Genomic DNA, 6,768 nt, shown 5'->3' with positions numbered 1-6,768 from the left:
TGTAGTTTTTACTCTCATTTTATAATAATAATAATAGCAAAATAAAGGGCTAGGAAATGGCATGAGGGTTCATATCTGTGGCCCCCAGAAGTCTAGAAGGGGAGTCAGGAAGATCAGGAGTTCAAAGACAGCCTCCTCAACACAGCTGTGGGATCTTCCTCTTACAGCGTGGTACAATGGTAACTGCCTAGAATGCAGGCAACAGTCCAGGTCTATGGAGACTACCACTGCTGTCTCATCTCACAGCCAGGTTGGGCTGTTCCAGAAGAAAAGCAGGAACCACAGCATCGCTGTGCCTTCCTGGAAGTTCCAAGGCTGTCAGTCACCTAGCTGCTCCTTCTGCAGTCAGGGAAGCTTGACGTTATACGAGCAGAGGTCACTGTAAGTGCCCTGTGGCTGCTCAGGGAGATCCTGACCTAGCAGCTGACGCCCAGAGAGACTTCAGTCCAACTGCAGAAACTGCTGCAGCTGTCACGGCCCCTGCAAAAGCTGCTACTTTTGCTTGAGGTGATGTCGTGTTGACAGCTCTCATCTGGGACGTTCTGTTTCCATCACAGTTGGCCCAGGTACAGTGTAAAGACCCTAGAGGATGGCATTTGGGCAGTGACAGCTTCAGATGCACCTCAGATGGCCCTATCATTTTGCAGGGGTCCTCAGTCAGGTCTAGGGAAGTACTTCCACCACCCATGACAGCTGTGACAGGCAGGCCTAGTGCTATGTTAAAAAGTTTGTGGTTAGCAGACAGAAGGCTGGGTGCATATGTGCCTAGCAGATTGAACCCATCGTTCACTCTACCCCACTGGGCCTCTGTGCCTTCCTGGTGCTGCAGCCTGAGTTCCATGAAAACCTCTTCCCAGGCCATTTTATATCCTACTTACGGTGCTTTAGCGCAGGTAAAGTGGACAAGTTCTTAGCATAATATACAGTTAATTTTTACTGGGTGTTGTTGTACACCTTTAATACCAGCACTCAGGAGGCAGAGGCAGGCAGATTTCTGTGAGTTCAAGGCCAGCCTGGTCTATAGTCAGTGTTGACACTGAGAAACTCTTGTCTTGAAAACAAACAAAAAAGGAACAATTTTATTTATTTTATTTATGTATCTACTTGTTATTTTGCCCCCCAATCAAGTCATTCTAAGCCTCAGATTGTGTCTCTTTCCTCATTGATGAGAAAGGACACTATGAAGGCACCAGGACTCTGTTGAGTGCTAAGTAGGAAAAGCATGTACATATACTCTGTGTTTTATAAGGGTTTGGTTCCCTTTTTCTCTGCTGTCGTCAGTACTTGGTGGTTGTGGAGCCCCTCCAATGTTGCTGTGGATTTACAAAATCTATGGTTTTGATGAGTATCTGAGCTTTGTGACTGTCACATGAAGATATTAACCTTAGAGGAAAAGCTCCACTAGGAGCCTCCTGCTCCTGAGCGCAAAGGGGCTTCTGCGCCTTGGCCAAACGGACTCCTTAGGAATTTGATAATTGCCTTTCCAGTTAGAATGGCACATATTCACCACTCAGCGGATTCAAGAATTTGCTAAAAATGCAACTATAAATAGCCCAGGTACTTCCAGAGTTCCTTGCAAATTCCCTGTACTTATGAATAGCCTGTTGTTCAAAGCCACCCAACTCTTCTCACCTTCCGGGTTTGCAGAAGCCAGGGCCCCATCACTACCTTTGTGTTTATTTAACCATCTCATTCCCGAAATAACTTAAGATGGCTTTTAAGAAATGTCCACAATATAATAAAAGCAAAAGTATCCATAAATGAGGAAACAGAGAGGGAAAAGAAAAAAGCAAGGCAGAGTCTGAGGGAGAAATTTCTGTTCTGGGGTTGGGAGAGTCTTTACATTTGCTCAAGATGAAGCTGTAGATTTGAACATGAGCTTCCTAGCAAGTTAAGCAAAAGTGGGGGGAGAGATGGTTGAGTGCAGGTTTTATATCACCCAGAAAATAAAGGTTGTCTTGAGAAATACAGCAGCCCCTAGAGTGAAGAGCTAAGAAGTTTGTTTCATTTGTCCTTCCAAAAATAAAGCTAACAAGCAGAAAGCAATAGCCTCATAGTAGCTGCAATGAGGAATCCCATTGGTTCTCTTAAAACGTCCCTCAATGGAAGCTGTTGACTTTGGTTAGATTTCAAAGCTGGGACAAACAGCTGAGATACCTACAAGCATATCAAAGCAAACCTGGTCTCCAGATTCTCTCTGCATCCCTCAGCCCCTACCTATTACTCCTGACTAGCATTACCTGCCCCCTACCCTGAACTCTTAAGCTCAGGGGTCCTGGGGTGCTATTCCCTATATAATTCGTTCATTTTTGGTCTCTGGCTCTTTTTGTGCCTCTGGGCCTCCTGGCTGTTGCACCTGCCTCCTCTGCTCTCCTCCACTCCTTCCCTTCTCCCTTCCTCAAATAGCTCAGGGTCATGGCCACTCTGGACTCTCCCAGATATTCCTGCCTCTGGCTATGATCTCCCACATACCCATAATAAACTCTCTTCCACTCTACCTTTCCTTTTCATGTGTTGTTTTTTTCATTCAACTTCTTAACAGAGTAAGATCAGTGAACACATTTCCACAGGAGAGCAAAGGACGGGGTTCAGATCAACAGCTGTAATTCGAGGATGCTCTTTAAGAACTGAAGCCGTAGGAGGCTGCAGCCTAAAGGACCTCCTCATCAACTTCCCTTTGCCCAAAGCATATCTGAGTAAGCATCTTGGCTGAGTGTGTGGCAGTTGTTCCCTAACCTGGGATGCCACTCCGTTTGCTTTAACTTTAGCGATGCCACAGAGCTGGGCGGTCACCATGCCTCCTCCCTACCCCATTTTCTTGTCTTTACAAAAAGAGTCATCACATCAAAAAATTATTTCCTTCCCCACCATCCTGGTTTGCTTTCTATTACTGTGACAAGCACCATGAGCAAAAGCAACTTGGGAAGGGAATATACCGTTTTGGCTTACATGTCCTGATCACAGCAATGATGGAACAGAGCCAGGGACTATGCAGGGACACTGCTCACCGGCTTGCTCTCCGTGACTCACTTAACCTGCTCTCTTATACAACCCAGGACCACTTGCTCAGGGGTTACACCCATCACCCACAGTGAGCTGGGCCCTCCCACATCAATCATTAATCCAAAAAAAAAAAAAAAATGCCCCCACAAACATGCCCACAGGCCAATCTGATGAAGACAAATCCTTGTTTGAGTTTCTACCTTCTCAACTGACTCTAGTTTGTGTTGAGTTGACAAAAACTAACCAGCACATCCATTTATCATCAGGGCCTCGTTGGCCTGTCACAGTTAGTTTCAGTTGTCAACTTGACACACCTAGAAAGAGGGGACCTCAGTTAAGAAATTGACTCCATTGCACTGGCCCATGGTCTTATCCCTGGGACATTCCAGAGCATTCTGTTCCGGAAAAGAAAGGTAGCTGACCATGAATCTGGAAGCAAGCCAAAAAGCAGCGTTCGTTCACGGTCTCTACCTCTGTGTCTGCTTCCTAGTTCCTGTCTTTCAGGTCCCACCTTGGCTTCCTTCTTGATGGACTGAAACCTATCAGCCAAACAAACCCTTTCCTCCCAAGACTGCTTTAAGACGTGTTTTATTATAGCAGCAGGAAAGCAAACTGAGACATGGGCTAACTCAGTACCCAGTACTGACTTTGTGTGTGTGTGTGTGTGTGTGTGTGTGTGTTTGTGTGTGTATCTAACATGTATGTATGTTGTATGTATATACATGTGTGAGATGGTCTCTATGTAGACCTTGTTGGTCCTGAGCTCACAATCCTCCCGCCTCAGTCAGCTGCGTTCTGAACTTGTGGGCATGCACAACACTGCTTTCATGAGAAAATGCACTCCTGGCTCCCAATAACTGCTGAACAATTAAACTTCTAGTATGAGAAGGCAGGAAATTGCTATTCAGTATCTTATACACTTACGTACTCAAGATGACAAGGACTGGGTGTTGGCATCAGGAACTGCTTTCACCCCAAACCTAGCGGTGATGTCATCAATAGGAGATAAAGACCCAAGCATATGTTGCCATGGTAATGCTATACATTTCCAGGGTACATTTGGTTTAGCTCCCACCTTTTCCTGGGAGCAGTTATTTTACAGTTTAAATAAAAGGCAGACCCTTCCTGCCCTCCTCTCTTTTTTCCTTCTTTCTCCCTCTTTTCCCTTTTTTGTCTCCATCATCCTTAATAAACCTCTTCCGTGGCCTAGTGTGGTCTGTCCAGATGTGAGCCATGTTTTTATCACCACACTGGGAACGCTGACACCTCTGGGAATGAGCAATGCCTGGGTATCTAACACAGGGCTTACAAATGCTTGTTCTGACAAAATGAATAGATTCTTCCAGAAATGATCTTTTCCTCATTCACCTGAGCTCCGGGTATAATAAAAGCAATCACAACAACAACAAACATTCCTCTGTGTGTGCATTTGTACATGCACTGAGACACACTCGCTCGCGCACACACACACACACACACACACACACACACACACACACACATACACACACACACACATACACACGAAGGCTTCCAGGGCATGAGAGTTGGATTAGACATTAAAATTGCTTCAGCCAAGTGTGGAGGACAAATCTGAAATCCTCACAAGGCTGGGGCAGGAGAATCACCAGCTCAACGCCAGCCTTCATTACAGTACTGGGTGTAACAGGGTCATGGTGCATAGGGAATTTGTACTCAGGAGCAGAAAGTCATGAAGTCCTTCCGGAGAAGTGGCACAGATGCTGGGGGAAGCTGTATTCTTTCCTTTTCACTTCTGAGAACATTCCAACCTTTATTTAAAATAATTACACAATGGTGTAAATACTGTGTGAGGTGGTTCATGTCTATACCTCCAGAAGTCTGAGGCAGAAAGGTGACAGGTTCAAAGCCAACCTCACAATCTAGCAACACACTGTCTCATAAAAAAGTGTTGTTTATACTTTTGATCATGAAAACACAGACATGAGTCTATATTTAATTATACTTCATACAGTTAAAAGATTTTTGAGTGTTAACACAGAAGATGGGTCTGAACGCACAGTGATCTAAGGGACTGGACCGAGATCCTGAGATTAAGTTATCCCACCCCTTGGGACCTCAGAATGCTTTCCTATGGAAAAGAAAGGGCAAGCCAGATTCATATGGAAAACCCCTTCTAAGTCAGTGTCCTGGACTATGTGCCTTCAACCAATCCGGAGTCACCCTAGGTTGTCATGGTGTCCCACCAGTCCTGAGAACCTCTGCCAGGTGTCTGAGACAAGTAGTGACCCCTGCCCCCATGTAGACAATTGTCCCTGTGCTCTCCTTTCCTCCTCCTCCTTCTCTTCCGGCTGCTGACACTTGGCCACCTCTCATATGCATGAGCTTACAGGCTGTTTGCTGCTGAGCATAAACAGTGACGTCAGGACCCTGAAAGTATGAGGAAACAGCTGATGCTTTCCTAACAGAAAGCAGAGTACTTGGCAAGTGTGCCCAAACCACACAGCAAGGCTGGGGAATGGAGTAATGCTAGCACCCTGTAGGAGGAGCCACGGGAATTACCCCAGACTGAGCACTCCCTTTGCCCCCCTGCTCTCTCTGTGCTCCTAGAGCCTAGACCACAAGCCTGAGTGGGGTGAAGATGAGTTTGCCCTGCTGGGTCCACCCTCTTAGAACAGGTGGCCCCTGAGAATGTTTACCAGCTATGTAGCCTTGGACACACAACAGTCAGAGAAAGCCCCAGCATAGTAGCATGCCCTCCCACCGGAATAAAATGAAAGAAGGGGTGGGAGTTGGGTGGAGTCGTCTGGGACAGGAGGAGGGCCTCCAGATGCTTGTGTCACATTTTTATAATTCTAACAAATCCTAGATGGGTTTCTACCATATATGTCTAGAGGATAATCTAGGGTACATTAAGAACATGGAAAAGGATCTAGCCCTGGGCTGAATGCATTATTCGGACTCCAGAGTCTAAATTTCAAGAGGTCTGGGGCTTTGTCTGCCTTCTCCATGTGGGTGTGACTTCATAGTCACAGGTCTTCAATATGTGTGTATCTTATGCTTATTAATTGCTAAAAAACAAGCAGATGTTGAGGAATAAGAAATGTATTTTAAGTGAAATAAAGGGGCTCGGGAAAAGGCTTGGTGGTGGAAATGCCTAGGGATGGCACCACCCACAGTGGGCCAGGCCCTTCCACATTGATCAGCCACAAAGAAAATGCCCCATGGGCATACCCATAGGCCAGTCCTAGCAAGCACAAAGCCCTGGGTTCCATTCCTAGTACCAAAGAACAAAACAAAGAAAAAACATCACAAAAGCAAAGAAAAAGGAAGAAAGAAAAGAACAAAAAATAAAAAGGACAGTTGAAAGGCGACTAGTGCAGACCAAGAAGGGAAAAACCACAAAATTGTGAAGGGTGTGGAAAGAGGGGCCACCCTACACATGGGGTTAAAGCTGGATAGGGAGCCTTCTCTCCAGACACCTCAGCCTCAGGAGCCAGTCTAAGCCACTCTTTGCCTCCAGGAGCTTAATGTATTCTAGACACCAGACAGACCATTGTCCCTGGGATGTATTGTGCTTGTAGCTGGACAGAGACACAAAGGCTCACGGCTCATGCCGAGGAAGGGAGCCTGCCTAACACTGAACTCCATGAGACCTCTGGTCAGGCCAAACTCCACTCCATTCCCCACCCCTGAACCTGAGAGGAGGAGGGAGGTAAGCGAGGCAGACAGCACAGAACTGCAGCTCCTCCTTAGGTGGCTCCCTCTTCTTCGTCTTGTTGGTAA

Source organism: Micromys minutus (genome assembly GCF_963924665.1).
Source record: "Micromys minutus genome assembly, chromosome: 1".
Taxonomy (NCBI): domain Eukaryota; kingdom Metazoa; phylum Chordata; class Mammalia; order Rodentia; family Muridae; genus Micromys; species Micromys minutus.
The sequence above is the reverse complement of the archived record's forward strand: the minus strand, read 5'-3'. Positions refer to the sequence as shown.